At 40.7% G+C, this 19614-nt stretch overlaps 1 protein-coding gene across 6 annotated transcripts in view; it reads left to right on the top strand.

Moving 5' to 3' along the window:
- dusp16 (dual specificity phosphatase 16) overlaps positions 1 to 19614 on the top strand; it is a 57701-nt gene that overhangs the window by 12035 nt on the left and 26052 nt on the right. The window contains exon 2 of one of the 6 annotated variants that reach the window (XM_063057933.1): positions 7044 to 7169. The exons of 3 other annotated variants lie outside the window; for them this stretch is intronic. The gene's annotated coding sequence lies outside the window, so the exon portion shown is untranslated. Of the gene's footprint in view, positions 1 to 1104; positions 1128 to 1551; positions 1753 to 7043; positions 7170 to 19614 lie in introns of those variants that run through there. 2 more of the 6 variants (XM_063057934.1, XM_063057932.1) reach the window with 2 other exon arrangements.

Below are 19614 nucleotides of genomic sequence, written 5' to 3' on the forward strand. Positions count from 1 at the left end.
ATTTGGAGATTGACTTGTTGCAAAACTTTGGAAGACTCAGCCATGAGTTGCTATGGAAGCTGATAAACAGATGCTTCATCCTCTGGCACAGGATGTTCTCAGTTTTCACATATCCCATGGAATGTTTGATGTCAACTCCTCGAATCTCCTAATCATCTTGTATATTCAATCCAATGGCTGGAGAATCATCAGCTTCACTTTTCTTTTGAATCCTTCCCAGTTATGATTCTCATATTACTGTTCTTGGCTATTACTACTGTAAGGAGTTATTACCCTTTGACAAGCCCACATTGATCTCTTGTCTTTCTTGACTCTCTGCAATTGACTAATACGAGGAGTCTCCTCCTTGCAGCATACCCTGCTAATCTATGCTCTGTCCTCCAGTGAGTGTTTAGTCATTTTTCACTTTCAGCAGGACTATACTTGTAACATTTGTTCTGTAGCATTAGTTTGTAAAAGAGCCACTCACATTCAATATGATACTGTTGAAAACTCTGAAGGCACACATCTTGACTTCACGCCTCCAGCCAATTTTTTTTTCTACCATTATAAGAGTATCAGGATGAACTCATAACACTTGTATTAACGACAAGGACAGGCATTAGGGTGTGCAAGGATCCATGTTACAACACCACGTATGGTGAATTTGATTTGTGTCTCTGGAGCCATGCAGCTGCTGCAGATGTTTCCTATGTTTTCATCCTTCTCTCTATTGCTGCTTTAGGGATTTCAGACATATGGCTCTTGCACAGGAATGAATGATTGTACTTTTTTTTTTCGAACAAGAGCACAAGGCAGAGGATAGCTTTCTGTATACTTGTTTGCTGGTATAGTTAGCTTCCCAAATGTACAAGGTCTCAGTTTAAACCTTGTGGATTTCAGAAAACTCCTAGATTGAGCTCTTAATGAACCAGAGGGGTCAATCTACCTTTCCAGGGAACTTGCATGACTACTTCATTATTGCACATTTGACAGTGAGAATCCTCTTGAAGTGACACTAGAATTATTCTCTTTTCTTTTATTTCCTCATGCCAATAAAGATTCCGGAGTCTCCAGCAGAACGAAGATACAATAGGAGCCATACGACAAATGCAGCCAAATGAAGAATTCCATTAGCTACGTTGAAGGTCAGATTCCTCTGCCTTCTGTATAACTTGCCCAAAGGGGTCACTGAATGCTGAGTGTGACCGGGACTGGCCTGATAGCATACATGACAGGCAGTTGATTTCAGAGAAGGATGACAATGGGCGATCTCTAGAAGTGATACCAAGCAGTGGCTAATCAATCATGGGTTCTCTCAACCCACAGTGTAGCCAAAGCAGAAATGTACCAGCATTTTCTCTCATTCACCACACTATGACCTCAAAATTAGAGTGCGCTAATTTAATTATACCAATCCCTGATTTTACAGATTAACAAATATTTTGAGCAGTTTTTTTCTCCACAACAATACTTTGTAAATAAACTCACATTTTAATTTAAAATGAATGTCTTATGTTAAGCAACCCCATTGTCATGCAGTTCACCACCAACATGCGTCTAATTTTTTTTTAGACTTCTCAGAGTTGCTGCACTTAAGGGTCAGTGCTGGGGATTCAACATGTTTTTTGTTTATACAAGGGAAGGCACCAAAGTGCCCACAAGCTTCGAGCAGGCTTGCATTATACGGGTGTCTAAGAAGAAAGTGGTAACTTGCCTCAATGAGTATCGTCCAGTAGCACGTACACCCGCTGTGATGAAGTGCTTTAAGAGGTTAGTGGTGAAACACATCCTTCTGCTTGAGCAGCGACTTGAATCCGCTCCAGTTGCCTACCATCACCACATGTCAGAAGCAGATGCCATTTCATCAGCTCTTCACTCAGTCTTGGAGCATCTGGATAGCAAAGATGTATAGATCAGGATGCTCTTCATAGACTGTAGCTTGGCATTCAATACTATCATCCCCTCAAAACTAATCAATAAGCTTCAAGACCTCGGTCTCAGTATCTCCTTGTGCAATTGGATCCTTGATTTCCTCACTTGCAGACTCCAGTCAGTTTGGATTGGCAACAACATCTCCTCCACAATCTCCATCAACACAGGTGCACCACAAGGCTGTGTGCTTAGCCCCCTGCTCTACTCACTTTACACTTATGACTCAGGCTAAGCACAGTTCCAACACCACATTTAAGTTTTTCTGATGACATTAAAGGTGGTGACAAGTCAGCATATAGTAGGGAGGTTGAAAATCTGGCTGAGTGGTGCCATACAACAACTTTTCACTCAATGCCAGCAAGACAGAAGATGATTTATTGACTTGGAGGTCCATGAGCCAGTCCTCACTAGAGAATCAGCAACTTTAAATTCCTTTGTGTTATCAAGGGTTCGGCATGCAAGTGCCATTATGAAGAAAGCACAGTGGTGCCTCTACCTTATTAGAAGTTTGCAAAGATTCAGTGTGCCATCTAAAACTTTGACAAACTTTTATAGATGTGTGCTGGTGATTATATTGACTGGTTGCATCACAACCTGGTATGGAAAAGCTTACAAAAAGTAGTGAGCACGGCCCAGTCCCTCTAGGGTAAAGCCGCCCCATCACTGAGCACATCTACACAGATTGCTGTTGCAGGAAAGCAGCATCCGTCATGAGGACCCCCACCACCCAGACCATAGTCTCTTCCTGATGACAGCAGTGAGAAGGTGGTACGGGAGCCTCAGGACCCATACCACCAGGTTCAGGAACAGTTCTTGCCCCTCAACCATAGGCTCTTGAACCAGAGGAGATGACTTCACTTGCCCTATTACTGAACTGTTCCCACAACTTATAGACTCATTTTCAAGGACTCTTCATATCATGTTCTCGATATTTTATTGCTTATTTATTTATTATTATTATTATTTCTTTCTTTGCTTTTATTTTTGTATTTGCACTTTTTTTTTGCACGTTGGTTGTTTGTCCGTCCTGTTGGGTGCAGCCTTTCATTGGTTCTATTATGTTTCTTGTGTTTACTGTGAATGCCCGCAATAAAATGAATCTCAGGGTTGTATGTGGTGACATATATGTACTTCGCTAATAAATTTAGTTTGAATATTGCAAGTCATGCAGAAGTTGTTAGAAACGTAAGTTGTAAAGAAGTTCTGGGGGAGGGGGGCCCCCAGGTAGGTCAAGTGATGGGCAAAGATCCAGCATATAGAATATTATTACAGGGGAAAAAATGAAACTGCGTTTTGGCAGGGATGAGAAAAGGAAATGTCAAAATGGTCAGAGATTGCTGAACTTTGAGATTCTGAGGAATCTAGGTCTCCTAATGAATAATTTGCAAACCACTGGTATGCAAATAAAGCAACTAATTAGGAAAGCCAACAGAATATGATAGTTTATCATGAGGCGAATTGAATTTTGTACATTGTTGGTCCCCTTTAAGAAGGTATGTTAATATCATGGAAGCAGTTTGTCAAACTTTAAAATGGGCATTCTGTCCTTTGACTAGTCTTGTATGCTAAAATTTTAAAAAGCAAGTATGGATTTGGAGAGAATTGTTTCTTTGGGATAATCTTGAACTGGGGAGGGAGGTGGGAAAAAGAGGTTTGCCCTATTACGACACCAATATATTTTCTTTCCTCTCTGAGGATCCCAAGCCTTTGAAACTCTTCAAAGGCCTTAGAAGCAGAATTGTTGAATATTTTAAAGGCAATTGTTTCTGGATAGGCAAGGAGGAAAATGGTTATCATGTATGTAGTTGTAATAATGTAGGGGGCCATTCAGCCCATTGAGTATATGATGATTCTTGGAGAAATCTTAAAAAATTCCATCCTCACAATTAGATCCCAGAAATCCCACTCTTTATGTGTCCATCAACTTCCCCGGGTTCCTCTTCACCTATACCAGCGGCAGTTTGCAGTTGTTGATTAATAGTCAGAGGACCCAGGGGAAACCACGTGGTCACCGGGTGAAAATGGCAACTCCTCACAGATGGCAATCTTGGGATGAAATTTGTGTCCCTGGGACAATGAGGCAGTGGTGTCAACGTCTGTGCCACCAGGCTGCCTGTTACCATGGGCAAACAATAATGTTGGAGTAAGGTTATAGTCAGACTGGGCTTGATCTTATTAAATGGTAGAACAAGCTCAAAGAGACAACTGACCTAGTCCTCCTCATTCATACGGGAGCCATAAAGCTCTTCTGAGTTTTTCATTGTCTCACCCAATGTTAGCAATGCTTTGCAGGCTGCAGCTGCTAATGCATTATAATATCGCTAAATATAATCCAAGTTGTTGCTGACTTGAGATCTTTAGCCTGTTGTTAACCATCTCCAAGTATTGAGATGTTCAAACTAAACTGAATTCCAGCACTGGTAGTGTTGTTATGTTTAATGTACACTCAAATTAGATATCATCAATGCAAAATCATGTTGATTAGATAAGCACTTTTCAATGTCACCTTCATAACATTGCAATAGTTGTTGTAATGAGGAACACTTAAAACACTGCATGGCAGCGAATAGACTTTGAACATCAAAGTGAACAGGAAAGAAATGTCTATCAAAAACATGATGAGGTTCTGAACTTTGTCAGTGTGCTATGGTGTAGATAAAAATAGTTAAACCATTGCTCAAGGAATTGAGGAATGATGGGAAAAAGACAATGGTTTGACAGGATTCCTACTAGTTTTTAACAACCATCAACAATGAAATGCAAATCTGTGTGATTTCTGGTCAATGTCTGGTCTGGTCTCTGGTCATTTCTAGTGTGATACCTGGTGGGCAGCTCAGGCATGGAGGTTAGTGAAACACTTTACAACACCAGTGACCTGGGTTCAATTCCGCCGCTGGCTGTAGGAGTTTATACATTCTCCCTGTGACCGCATGGGCTTCCTCCTTCCACATCCCAAAGACGTACAGTTTAAGGTTAGGAAGTTGTGGGCATACTACGCTGATGCTGGAAGCACAGTGACACTTGTAGGGTGCCTCCCGGTGTTGGTCGTTCATGCAAAACAATGCATTCCACTGTATGTTTCAATGTACATGTGACAAAGCCAGCCTTTATTCTTGCAATGAAAATATGGCTTTGGCTTGTTCAGAATAATGTATCCATTTAAAGACGACAAAAGATACCTACAAATACTGTTTACTCTGTAATTGTGAGCAATGTGCTAGGTGTTCATGAAAAGGTCGGGTTTTCACAGGCAGACATGCAGAAGTAATGACTTATTTCCACCAGCTGAAGCCAAATTATTACATTGTAAATACGAAAGGGAATGGAAACTTACACGGAACAGAATGATGCATATCTTGCCTCTCGCATTGTTGGTGTGGTAATTCTCAGCCAATGTTGCACGTCCCTCACTACAGCTGCAGATCGAGTGCCGAAGGTTGTTCCATATGTAAGATTGTTTAATGTCATTTCCTGTACACTGTGTAAGGAGAATGAAATAATTGTTAATCCAGATCCAGTGCAGCACAAGAAATCACACAATTTGAAGACCACAATAATAATAATACCAAAAAACACACAATAAATATAAATACATAAGGCATGTACATTGTTTGTTCATAAAGTGATGCTAGGCTGGACATATGTGACTGATGGAAAATAATAAAGTAGTGGTGGAGTTAGTGGGTGGAGGTGTTGCTGCTTGAGGAAAGTAACTCTGAGTCTGGTGGTCCCGGTGTGGATACTATGCAGCCTCCTCCCTGATGGGAGTGGGGCAAACAGACCATGAACAAAACTGAAGAGTGCCCCAAAGAATGAATGACAGTTAAAACATTAGAACCCCTCACGCGCCCCTATTCCCCCTTCCCCACGCACAAGCAGCAGCAAAGCAACAACTATTCCTCACCCCCCCACCCTTTTCTGCAAAAAAAAACATCAGTACCCTCCACCCACCAAGCAAGCAATAGCAAAGCCCCCAAGAAAGACCATGATCTGCAGTACAACAAAAACTAATCGTTCACCCGACAATCATACATGCCACGGGCTCTTTCTTTCTCTCTCCCTAACAAGGGATAGAGAGGTGTCTGCTTTCACGGTGACAGGAGAGACATAAAACAACTTGCTGATTTGCAGTGTTAAAAGTCTGTTGCGTCGCTTTTTTTCTGAGTTGTGTGACCCAAGAATCGGCAACACCACCGCAAAGAACTGCAGTCTGAGTGTAAAAACAGATCAGGGTCTACAACAGAACCCCATCCACCCTGAAAGGGTAAAGAAGAGACATCAAAGGTAGAAATTAGGCTGTTTTGGTAGACGAACATGAAGGAGTCACAATCTAGCACCAGCCTGATTCGCCCTCCACCTACAAATGACATCTGGGAATTTTGCATGATCTCAGCCATTGGATTTCAAACTCCAGTTTTGTAGTTTCATGTGAACGCTAGTCTTATGTTGACTCTGGCATTTCTGGATACATTAAGATTAGTTTCACTTAAAGAGCAATCATAATTAGAGTGATTTAATATAGTCATTGGACAAGACCAAGAATTATTATGCTTTGGACTTCATCATCGTTTAGGACAAGTAGTTAATGGAATTTTGTATCCGATTATCCAATACTAATGAACCTGACTGGGTGTGCTTAGGTTGCAAAATTTTGCCCTAATTCATTAGTAACTTACCTCATTTCACTAATATTAACCATATAACAATTACAGCACGGAAACAGGCTATCTCGACCCTTCTAGTCCATGCCGAACTAGGACTGTAACTGTTGTTTCTGTGAATCACAGTGCTAAAGTGTGAAATTTTGATGCCTTGTCTACTTAAACTGAATGAACCAGTGGGCAATACAGTTAGTCACTGTCATGTGATTGAAATGTTTGAGATGCAAATTATTTTGATGAAATGCTGACGGCTATTTGCCTGACATGGGAGCAGTTTGCTACATTGGCTGAAGGAATGTTTGGGCATATAGGGATGTGATTAGCGTTGTAGATTTGGTCATGGCAGAATGGTTGCCATAATGTTAATAATATTGTGCCAAAGTCAGTCAAAGAACGGTAGACAATTTATGGATGTGAAAAAAATTTGCATAAAATGAGTAAGTTGTAACATTGCATTCTATTTTACAGAAAGTGATAACCTGAGTCTAGGCACATAGTTGGCTGAAATCCTGGAAATTCAAAAGCCTGAGGAACGAAGAACACTCATGATAAGTGTCTATATGGGAAGGTTGTCAATACAGTTAAAGTGTTAAGGTATTGAAAAGAATGTGGATGCATGAATGAAAAGTTGATGAATGACAAAAGTTAACTTTTCATTCATGCAGCTATGAATGAGAAATTTTAACAAATGTTTTCTGACAGGAGAGATGTTAAGAGTGAAGTTTCTTAAAGACTTATTGAAAGTCCCAACTTTACTTTTTTCAAATCTGTATAAATCTAAGTTTATGTAGGTTCAAACTGAAGAGTTGCAGAAATTTCTCTAGTTTCTGCTAACCCTATTTCCTGCTTGCAAAGTGTCAGAGTCATAAGGTCGTGCAGTTAAGTAGCTAATCCTGCAAATGCATGTTCTTGAAACTTGTAAGAGCATTGTACATTCATCTTTAGAAAATGGTCTCAAACTAAAGTTCACATACACATTCTCATGGCTTTTTAGTTGTGCTGACACAGTGGATCCAATTTAATGAGTACCAACAGAAATCCTTCCCCAAAGAGTCGTCCTTTAGACATCACTGTCCAAAACACACAGGTATAGCTAGTGTGCCTAAGACTTTTGCACAGTACTGTAGTAATTTTATATATTGCACTGTAATGCTGGTGCAAAAAAACACACAAATTTCATAACGTGTGTGATAATACGCCTGATTCTGATACGAGTCCCTGTTGTGGACTGAAGATGGGAAGGGGACAGGGAGAAGGGGAATCATGGTTGGGGAAAAGGGGAAGGGAGAGGGAAGAGAACAGGAAGCACCAGAGAGACATCTGTAATGATCAATAAAGCAATTGTTTGCCGTGTGTCTCAAGGCTGGGTGTGTCTGCAACTGTGCTAACCCTGCCCCTGGCACTCCTTCTCTGCTACCTGTCCCCCACCCCTCCCGTGGTGCCCCACCCTCGCCATTCCCGACATCCTGTGCTCCTGTCAGACTTACAAACTTGCTGACTGCTCCATGTTGACAAATACAGCACTGTGCAAAAGTCTTAGGCACCCAGCAATATAAATGCGCCAAAGACTTTTGAACAGTACCGTAAATTTGTCCAGACTATGAAGACCAACCCTCATTTGAGGTAGGATTTGTCCTTGCCCATTATCTATGCATAACTTCTATCTAAACAAAGTGACTAATTAGTAATAAAAAGCATAAACACCTTTTATTCTTCTGAAGAGAGTAAGGGAGACCAAGGCCAACTGTTGTCCTGCATGACACTGCTTAATTTGCTACCAGTGAAACCTGGTCTGTAAGCCTCAATATCAATGTGTGTACTTGTCTACAAAACTAGCAGGAAGCATCAGACACCTGTGCTAATTGACCATTAGAAGTTATTAATGTATGTTTGTTTTGTCATCATTAAAAAGTCCTTTGCATTTATGTATACAAAACCAAAAGCTTCTGCATGAGCCATGATAAATTGAAAACAACAATGATCTTTTTTTTAACGATACACAAGTTTGTGTTTTATTATTTGAATCAATTAAACAGAAATGAGATGATTTCACTTTAACTGGAGACAGATGGTTGGCTGCTCTCTTCCGGAGGGAGAATGTATAGTTTTGATCATTTGTGTTTGGCATATTTTTATATTATCATTTAGAGTAACATTTCACAAATTGGCATAGAATATTTTTGTTAATTGACTAATTAATTCCCTTTACATTTTCAGTTTTGGAAGTTGATGTCTATATTCAGTAGGAGGGCTGCAAATAGTTAATTTTTTGAAAATCTGTTTTGAAAGTATTCTTTGTGAGAAAACAATTTCTGCTTTGTCTGTCCAGTGCTTGTTTAAAAAAAAATCAGTTTGAGAAAATCTCTCCTGACTTGTTTAAAAAAAAATCAAATATGTCAAAGATCTTGAGTCTAATGACCCGTGTTTAAAATTTACAATTTCCAGCAGCAAGATGAGACTCAGGGAAAACAGAAACATTATGACAGTGACTGAGGAGAAAATAAAGATAAGGTTTGAGGGTGGAAGGGAGGACTTAATACACTTTAACCAGGTTTTATTAGCAAAAGCTGTTTGAAATTAAAACACCCAACAAGTCTGGCAGCATCTATGGAAAGAGAAATGGTCAACACTTAAGAATGACTTTTCAACAGATAGTGGAGAAGAGGGTGTTGCCTTCATTCGTTAGTGCATGAGGTGGGACTTTGTCACAACCAAATACTAAGTTATTGGTGAGACCACACTTGAACTATTGTGTTGTGTTCTGGTTGCCCAACTATAAGAAGGATGCCACCCAGCTAAAAAGAGGTCAGAAACCATTCATGACTATGCTACTGAAACTGGGGCAGGGGGTTAGGGTTTGAGTTGTAAGGATAGGCTGGGAAATCTTTTTCAAGCTGTGTAGATGACTTGAGAGGTGACCTTGTGATGACCTATGAAGTCATGAGGGGCATAGATAAGGTGGATAGTTGCAGTCTTTTTCCCAGGGTAGGGAATTCTAACACTGGAGGGCATAGATTAAAAAAAAAAGTCAAAAAAAGTTTAAAGTGCCTTAGGGACATATTTTTTCACACAGAAGGTAGTAGATGTACGGAACAAGTTGCCAGAGGAAGCAGCAGAATATTTGGATAGGTACATGAATAGGTGGGTTTAGATGGTCTTGTGCTGCACGTGGCCGAGTGGTTAAGGCATTGGACTAGCTACCTGAAGGTCGTGAGTTCGAGCCCCAGCCGAGGGAATGTGTTGTGTCCTTGAGCAAGGCACTTAATCACACATTGCTCTGCAACGACACTGGTGCCAAGCTGTATGGGTCCTAATGCCCTTCCCTTGGACAACATTGGTGTCGTGGAGAGGGGAGACTTGCAGCATGGGCAACTGCTGGTCTTCCATACAACCTTGCCCAGGCCTGCGCCCTGGAGAATGAAGACTTTCCAGGTGCAGATCCATGGTCTCACAAGATTAACGGATGCCCATGAGTCAAATGAAATTTTCATTGGCCTCGCCATGTTGGGCTGAAGGCCCTGTTTTTGAGCTGTATAGGTATAAAATGAGGGGGAAAAAAAGAATTCAGTATTTGCCCCAGCTTGTTGCGTGTCTGGGTATGAATTTGAACTGGGGAAGTCAAATATTGAGACTCATAAAAATCTAAATAGCTTGCTTGGCTCTTGTGTATGGTAAGGAGCATACTAACGAGAAGTCCTACCATGCCAGAGACAGGTCAGTCTAGACTTTCTACCGGACTAAGGCCGTTTGTATTGTTTTGACAAATATGAGTTAAGAGGCCGTACTGAATAAATAATCCAAAAATAATCATATGGTAGAACATGCTAATTTAGCCCTTTTAAAAATTTTGGTCAGAATATATTTGCTTTGAAATTGGATTACTGAGCAACTTGCGAGCTAGTTAGGCGGATTCAGAATTGGCTTGGGTAGGAAGCAGGGGGTGGTGGTTGAATATTATCTGTGGAAGCAGAGGGTGGTGACGAGTGGTGTTGGTTTTGTGACACTTGTTATTCATTATTTCTGCATTTGATTTGGGTACACAAGGCTTGATCAGCAAAGTTGCAGATGACCTGAAGCTAGCTGGTGGTGCTGATAGGGAAGAAGGTTATAGTAGATTACCCAAGGATCTTGATCAGTTGGGGAGGTGGGCTGAGGAGTGATCTTAAATATGGATAAGTGTGAGGTGATGCAGTTTGGAAAGTCAAAACAGAGTGTAGGACATTCATTGTGAATGGCAGGGTACTAGGGATTTAATTGAACAAAGAGAGCCAGGGGTGTAAAATGTGTTGAAAGCTGAGTCATAGGTAGACAAGGTGATGAAAAAAGTCATTTAGAACGCTGGCCTGCAGCAGTTAGGGCATTGTGTACAGAAATTATGACATAATGTTGCAGTTGTTCTGTTGTTGATGAGGTGTGCCATTCCAGTCAGCCTGTTAGATGAAAGACGTGGAAAGAGTGCAGGAAAGATTTACAAGGCTGTTGCCACGTCTAGAGGGCTCAAGTTGTAGGGAGTAGTTGGCCAGGCCAGGTCGTTATTCCTCAGAACGTAAGAGAAAGAAGGGTGACCTTACAGAATTGTTTAAGATTTTTTAAATATTTTTAATATTTAATATTTGTAATCCAGGGAGTGTGAAGTGCCGAATCAAATATCGCTGTGATGAGTGTACGTTCTAGTACCAATCGTTTAGCGACTATAAAGTATAAGATGATGAGAGGCATTGTAAGGTGGATAGTAACCGACTTTTTCCCAGGGTGGGGGAGTCCAAAAGCACTGGACATAGATTTAGGATAAGAGGGGATACATTTAAAAGGGACCTTAGAGGCAATGTTTTCACACACAAGATGGTTGGCATATGGAATGAGCTGCTTGCGAAAGTGCTTGAGGGAGATAAAATAGTTTCATTAGAAGCACTTTGTTAGATAGATGGAACAGGGGGGCCTGGAGGGATATGGGCTAAAGATAAGAAACTGGGACTAGCTAGGTGGACAATGTGGTTGGCCACATGGACTCGCAGACCAAAGGGTCTGTGTCCAGGCTGTACCACTCTATGATTTTATAACTTGGAGTTGTGTTTTGAAAGTTGAAGTCTACAGGGCCGGCATCCTCAGCACACTGCTTTACGGCAGCGAGACCTGGAGCCTCTACTACAGACAAGAGCGGCGTCTCAACGCCTTCCACCTTCGCAGCTTGAGACGCATCCTGGATATCACGTGGACTGAGCAAGTCACCAACAATGAGGTCCTGGCCCCGCGCCCAGATACCCAGCCTCTTCACCCTGCTCCAACAACACCGTCTCCGCTGGCTGGGCCACGTACACCGCATGTCAGAGGGGAGAATCCTGAAAGACCTGCTGTACGGGGAACTGGCCTCCGGCAAGAGAGCACAAGGGCGGCCCCATCTTCATTTCAAAGATGTTTGCAAGAGAGACATGAAGTCACTGAAAATGAACGTCAAGAGGTGGGAGGACATCGCAAGCGATTACTCTCATTGGAGGCTGGAACTATGCAGAGGTCTAAAAAGAGGAGAGAAGCTGAGGCTTGCTGCTGAAGACAAGCGCACTCGTCGGAAAAACAGCACCAAGGTAACACCGAAGGACAGTGCCCTCAAGTGCAGTCGATGCAGCCGAGACTGTCACTCCCGTGTGGGCCTCTACAGCCACAACAGACGCTGCTCTAACACAGACTGAAGCAAGACCTTCCAGGTGCAGGTCCATCGTCTCGCGAGACTAACGGATGCCACCAGTCCCTGTTTTGAAATTATGCATTTGTCCAATTGATGTAATTAATTTTTGAACTACATTGATTAGTTGATATTTACCACATTTCTTAAAGAATATGGAGAAGGGAACAAATTGCACAATAATTCTAAACAGATATGATTGAAAGTCTAAAGCTGAGAATGTTTGGAAAGATGGGGTGGGGGGAGATGAGAGCTGGAATAGAATGAACTGGTTGAGTACAGAGAGTTTGTGTCAGAACGTGGTGTATTGGGTATGGTTCATTTTATCAAATCCATGCGCAGTGTATATTGCTGTTCATTTTGTTTGGAAGAAAGGGTAATTCAATATGTGCTCTTGTGCTGCTTTTTGTTTGTTAGTATCTTAGTAACATACTCATAAATTTTAAAACCAGCTCCATGGAGAGAATATTTGGTGGAATTTGAGGGTGAATTTGATGAATGGGCAAGGAAAATGGTGACCAGGTGAGAATTCCCAGAGTTAAGACCTTTTTTAAATGATGAAATGCAAGGGTATTGGAAGTTATAGCTGCAAGAAAAAGTTTATGAACTGTTTGCAATTATCTGGTTTTCTCCATTAATTACTCATAAAATGTGATCTGATCTGCATCTAAGTCACAATAAAAGACAAACACTATCTGCATAACTAATAACACACAAACAATTGTACTTCTCATCAATACTGAGTACACCATTCAAATGATCACAGTCTAGGTTCAAAGAAGTATGTGAACCACTGGGTAATAATGCCTTCTACAAAAGCTACTTGGAGTCAGGTTTTCCGATCAATGAGATGAGATGGGAGGTGTGGGTTGTAGAGGTGCCCTGCACTATATAATAAAAAAAAAGACAGCCTGCTCTTCTCAGATCTGTTTAAGTGTACCATGCCTCGATCAAAACTACTTCCAGAGGACCTTAGAAGAAGAATTGTGGAGATGCATTAGCAGGAAAAGGCTACAAAAGCATTTCTAAATACCTGACTGTTCACAGTAAAAGATATTGTCTCCAAATGGAGGAAATTCAGTAGTGTTGCTGCTCTCTAGGAGTGGGTGTCCTACAAAGATCACAACGTGCAATGCTGAAGAAGGTGAACGAGATCCCAAGAGTAACAGCAAGAGACCTACAGAAATCTCTGGAACCTGCTAAAGTCTTTGTTCATTGTCCTCTATAAGAAAAACACAGAACAAGAATGGTGTTCATGGAAGGATACCATGGAGGAAACCACTGCTCTCCAAAAAATACATTGCTGCATGTCTCAAATTTGCAAAAGACCACCTGGATGCTCTACAATGCTTCTGGGACAGTGTTCCATGGACAGATGAGACAGAAGTTGAACTTTTTGGCAGAAATGCACCCCATTATGTTTGGAGGAAAAATAGCACTGTGCACCAACACCAAAAACTCATTCCAACTGTGACGCATAGCTTGGGGCTGCCTTGCTGCCTCAGGGCCTGAACAGCTTGCAATCATTGAGGGAACAATGGATTCAAAATTGTACCAAGACATTTTACAAGAGAATATCAGGGTAGCAGTCCATCACCTGAAGCTTAATAGAATTTGGATGATGCAACAAGACAATGATCAGAAACACAAGAGAAAATCAATTAACAGAATGGTTAAAAAAAAGAAAAAAATTTGTGTTTTGGAATAGCTAAGTCAGAGTCTAGACCTTAACCCAATTGAGATACCGTGGCATGACCTGAAGATGGCTGTTCATGCGAGGTATCCCAAAAATATTGATGAACTGAAACAGTTTTGTTTGGAGGAATGGTCTAAAATTCCTCCTCACCATTGTGCAAGTCTGATCAGCAGCTACAGGTAACGTCTAGTGAAGGTCATTGCTGCTAAAGGAGGTTCTACCAGTTATTAAATACAAGGTTCACATACTTTTTCTGGCGTGGATGGAATGATTAAGCAATGTGTTCAATTGCTTGACATGAAAAGACATGAAAAGTACAATTGCTTGTGTGTTATTAGTTTAGGCAGATTGTGTTTGTCTCTTATTGTGAGTTAGATGAAGATCAGACCACAATGTATGAGTGAGTAATGCAGAAATCCAGGTAATTGTGAAGGGTTCACAAACTTTTTCTTGCAACTGTAGCTTTGTTGAGTGCTTACATGCAGTTTTGGATTTGCTGAACAGGAAAATGTGTGATCAGTTTCAATGACTATAAGTCATATTAACTTGACATATTATCCAAAGCAGAAGATCTTTCTTCTGTTTTGTTGAACTACATGGTAGAATTGCATAATTAATTATTGACATTCTCATATTCTGTTGCTTGGAAATAATTTCTGCTGTCCACGTTAAAGCTGAACTTTAACACCTGGCTTAACCATGCTGACAAATAGTTGTTGTCTTAAAACTGCTGAAAGCTCCTGAAGAATCTGACTGGGAAGATTCAAATCAAATTCACCAATTGTTCAAGTTAGGTGATTTTGAAAAGGTGTACTGAACTGAGGAAAAGTAATAAAGGGTCGGAGGTGTAAGGAGAGTTGACAGCCATTATCTACAGGTTGTTGTTGGTTGTGATTGTTGACATCCAAGCCTATACAGTAGTCTTCAGCTGTGATAAATTTCATTTTGTTTGCCTGGATTGAATTAGCAGTTTTTATTTATTTTTATATATTTAGAGCTACAGCACAGAACAGGCCCTTCCAGCTCAAGGAGCAGCGCCCGTCAGCAACCCACCTGTTTAACACTAGCCCAATCACGGAACAATTCATTGATCCCCATGCGGGATCAATAAAGTATTATTATTATTTACAATGTCCAATTAAACTAGTAACCTGTGCATCTTTGGATTGTGGGAGGAAACCAGAGCACCCGGAGGAAATCGATACAGTCACAGGGAGAACGTGCAAATTCCTTACAGACAGCGCTGAAATTGGACTCCGTGCTGCAATAGCGTTACGCTAACCGCCATGTTACCGCGGCAACCATATTTTTCCACGCATGATATTTCTGCGTGTGGTAAAGTGAGGTTACCACTGAACCAGATTTCAGATTATCTTTAATTCATGGTGTAATTAAATATGTACAATTGTAATTGTATTTTCAGTTTAATTAATTGAAAGGGTGATACTGCCTTGTGTTAGGATGTGTTAAACAAAATTATTAATATGAAAAAAAATGTCGTAAGGTACTTTGTATGAGAACTTACAAATTAACAAGAGAATTATAGTGTTACAGGAAACATTAGATAAATATAAGTGTCTTAATTTTTATTGAGACATGGGTTTATGCAGTAACTCAGAATCAAGTTTATTATGTGATTTAAATTATTTTGATTTGCAGCTATACAGTACAAAGATTTTTTTTAAAAATCACTGTTATAAAATAGAGCAAAAAACAAGGAACAATGAAGTAGTGCTCATGAACCATAAGGAATTCTGATGGTGGAGGGAAGAATTGTTGAGTCTGGGTCTTCAGGAGCCTGGCTGGGTTTACAACCCTTTACAGCCTCTTGCAACCCAGTGCATTGGAGTTTCCAGTCAACCAGCAGGAATGTTCAGAGTTCACAGTAAATTTATTATCGAAGTACACACATGTCACCATATACAACCCTGAGATTCATTTTCTTATGGGCAAAAGCAGTAAGTACAGGAAACACAATAGAATTAATGACAGACCCCACTCAACAAGATGGACAACAACAAATGTGCAAAACAAAAGCAGCAAACTACTTAAATACAAAAAGAAAGGGGGAAAAAATAAATAATATTAACAATAAATATCGAGAACATGAGTTGTAGAGTCCTTGAAAGTGAGTCCATGTGTTATGGAATCAGTTCAGTGTTGGAGTGAGTGAAGTTATCCTCTTTGGTTCAAGAGTCTGATGGTTGAGGGGTAATAACTGTTTCTGAACTTGATGGTGTAGGTCTCGAGGCTCCTTTACTTTCTTCCTGATGGTAGATTGAGAAAGAGCATGGCCTGGATGGTGGTGGCCCTTGATGCAACAGCTTTTCCATAACTATATGCTTTTCTCGTGATGGACTGGCCTGTATCCATACATTTAGTAGGATCTTCCATACAGGAGGATTGGTGTTCCCATTCCAGGCCATGATGCAAACCATCAATATACTCTCCACCGCACATCTAGAGAAGCTGGTCAAAGTTTAGATGATATACCGAATCTTCACAAAGTTCAAGGAGAATAGAGGCACTGCTGTGCTTTCTTCTTAATGGCACCTGTGCTGAACCCAGGACAGATCCTTTGAAATGATTACATTCTACTGCGACCCTCCCCACTTCTGATCACCCGATTAGGACTGGCTCCTGGATATCCTGTGTCCTCCTCCTGAAGTCAATAATCATCTCCTAGGTTTTGTTAACCTTGAGTGAGAGTTTGTTGATGTGGCACCACTCAGCCAGATTTTCAATCTCCCTCCTATCTGCTGATTCGTCACCACCTTTGATTCGGACAATGATGGTGGTGTCAGCAGCAAACTTAGATACGGCATTGGAGCATGCTTAGCCTCAGTCAGAAGTATAAAACTAGCAGAGCAGGGGTGAAGCACACAGCCCCGTGATGCACCTCTGCTGATGGAGATTGTGGAGGAGATGTTGTTGCTAATCCGAACTGACTGGAGTCTGCAAGTGAGGAAATCAAGGTTCCAATTGCACAATGAGTTATTGATGCTCGGACTTAAAGCTCATTGATTAGTTTTGAGGGAATGATAGTATTGAGTGCCGAGCTGTGGTCAGTGAAGAGCATCCTGATGTATGCATCTTCACTGTCCAGATGTTTCAGGATTGAGTGGAGAGCACATGAAAGTGGCATCTGCTGTTAACCTATTGTGACGGTAGGCAAATTGAAAGAGATACAAGAATGTGTTCAAATTTATAACATCTCAGCCTCTATTCTTGTACTCCAACCAATTTTACTATCTGTACAGTAGAGGGTAAAATCTGAGGTGTAGATCGGGTGATTCATTTTTCCACTCGCGCTTTTCCCCACTCAGAATCTGACTAACGTTGCCTGCATTGATTTCTTTAAGCTTGTGTCACCCAGACCCCACTTACTGTTTGTTAATAATCTTGTTTGTCCAATAGTTTGTTATTTTACAAATAAGAGAAATTAAAGTAGTTTGAAATCTGAATTAATAAGTGAATAGTTAAAATTAGATCCGTGTACCGTGAATTGATTTACCTCTTGAAAAACAAGAAACCAAATAAAATTGAAAGCAAAATATAAAATAAAATTTTAAAGTTCCTTATTCTATAAATAATGGTGTATTATTTTTCCTTTGGTAAATGAAAATTACTGTGCATTCTGTCATTCCCATTCTGACATGTTGGTCCATGGCCGCCTCTTCTGCCACAATGTGACCACTCTCAGGTTGGAGGAGAAACACCTCATATTCCAGCTAGATGGCCTCCAATCTGATGGTACAAACTTCAATTTCTCCAACATCTGGTTATTTTTCCCCTATCGCCTCCCCTGGTGCCCCTCCTCCTTCCCTTTCTCCCACAGTCCACTTTCCTTCTTCTCAGCCCTTTACCCTTTATCTTGTCCACCAATCACCTCCCAGCTTCTTACTTCATCTCCCTCCCCCATCCACCTGACTTCACCTATCACCTTGCTTGTCCTCCTTCCCCTTGCCCCACCTTATTCTGCTCTCTTCCCCCTTCCTTTCCAGTCCTGAAATATCGACTGCTTATTCATTTCCATGGATACTGTCCGACCTCTGGGTTCCTCCAGCATTCTAACTATTCAGCTTCCTTTTTTCTTTAGGTTTTTGATTGCTTTGGAAATCCTATAGTAATCACGGACATAATTTTTAATAGTTTATTTTTGGTACATTGTTAACTTCCCATTTTGAATGTACATTCTAAAACATTATTATATATTTCTTTTTATAGTCTGCCCAAAATTAACAATCTAAAAATCAGTTTTTAAAACAATTCTGATGTGATACTTTCTATCCATACAATAAAAAAGGTAGCCAATTAAAGCATTTTACATATCCCAGCATATGGCAGAATTCAGTCAATGATGCTTGTGAAAATACAGCGTGTCCCCAGGTAACAAATAGGTTGGTTGATCTTGTCCATGAGTTGGAAAATACAGAAAATCAATTGATATGGTTACTGCACCTCTTCAATATTGTAATGAATGGCACCATAAGCATATAGGATAATTGTTAAAAGCAGAGAGAGCGAATGAACTAATCCATCAATCATAGAAACAAATGTATACAGTCTATGCAAGTCAGGCTTTTGAATGTAATATTATTGGAGCTTGTTTGTGTGTATGCACAGGTATGTCCATAAATTGGGTCCTCCTATTCCAGAGATGGTCTATAAGTGTTTAGCATTTGGAGGTATGTGTCTCGAAAATCTAGTGCTAAAATCTAAATGTGATGGGACAATGGCCATCTTGAGTGGCTAAGTTCCATGCTGGATGAGGGGTTCAGCAGCTTTATTTTGAAGGGTTTCTGTAAGAAGGGGGTGGTGGGACATGAGGAACATTGGGGAACAATAGCTATGGAACTGCGGATAATCGGATCAAGTAGTCAGACATTGCCTAGTAAGTGCTGAGGGAGTCAGCACTGTAAGTGATAAAGCTCGAGTGAAATTCAGTACAGGAGTTGGAATGTCATGTTATAGCTGCACAAGATGCTTGTGAGACCGCACTTGGAAAAGTGTTCTTGGTTCCGATCACTGTGCTACAGTTGAGCTTAAGCTAGAGAGGGTTCAGAAAAGATTCACGAGGATTTTACTGGAAATGGAGGTCCTGAGTTGTGATGCGAAATTGGACAGGAAGGTTTAGACTTCGTATGAAGGCCAAATGCAGATAAAGGTAGGCACCTTGGTCTTTTCCCTGGATTGAAGAATGCTCAGGGAGTGATCTTACAGAGTTTGTAAAATCATGAGGGGCATTGAAGTAGTCACAGCTTTTTCACCCAGGGAATGGGGAGTCTAAAATTAAAGGGCATAATTTTAAGTTGAGAGGGGAAAGATTCAAAGGGTAACTTTTTCACTCATAGTGGGTACATGGATAAGTGGTAGAGGCAAATCAGAACATTCCTAGGAAAGGTTTAGACTCAATATGAGGGCCAAATGCAGGTTAAGTGGGATGAACTAAGTTTCGCACTTTGGTCAGCATAGACAAGTTGGGCTGAGGGGCCTGTTTTACTGTTCTATAACACTGACACCTTGCACATTCAAAAATACAGTCAAATATATATTTTTTTACCTAGCCAGCCTTCCAGTTTGAACTTAAAGTATAATTACACTTGTGTAATGCTGAATTTAAAAAGTGGTATTTGTCCAATTAAATTTCCAGAGATAGGGGT

The sequence above is a fragment of the Mobula hypostoma genome, chromosome 9 (genome assembly GCF_963921235.1).
Source record: "Mobula hypostoma chromosome 9, sMobHyp1.1, whole genome shotgun sequence".
NCBI classification, from domain to species: Eukaryota; Metazoa; Chordata; class Chondrichthyes; order Myliobatiformes; family Myliobatidae; genus Mobula; species Mobula hypostoma.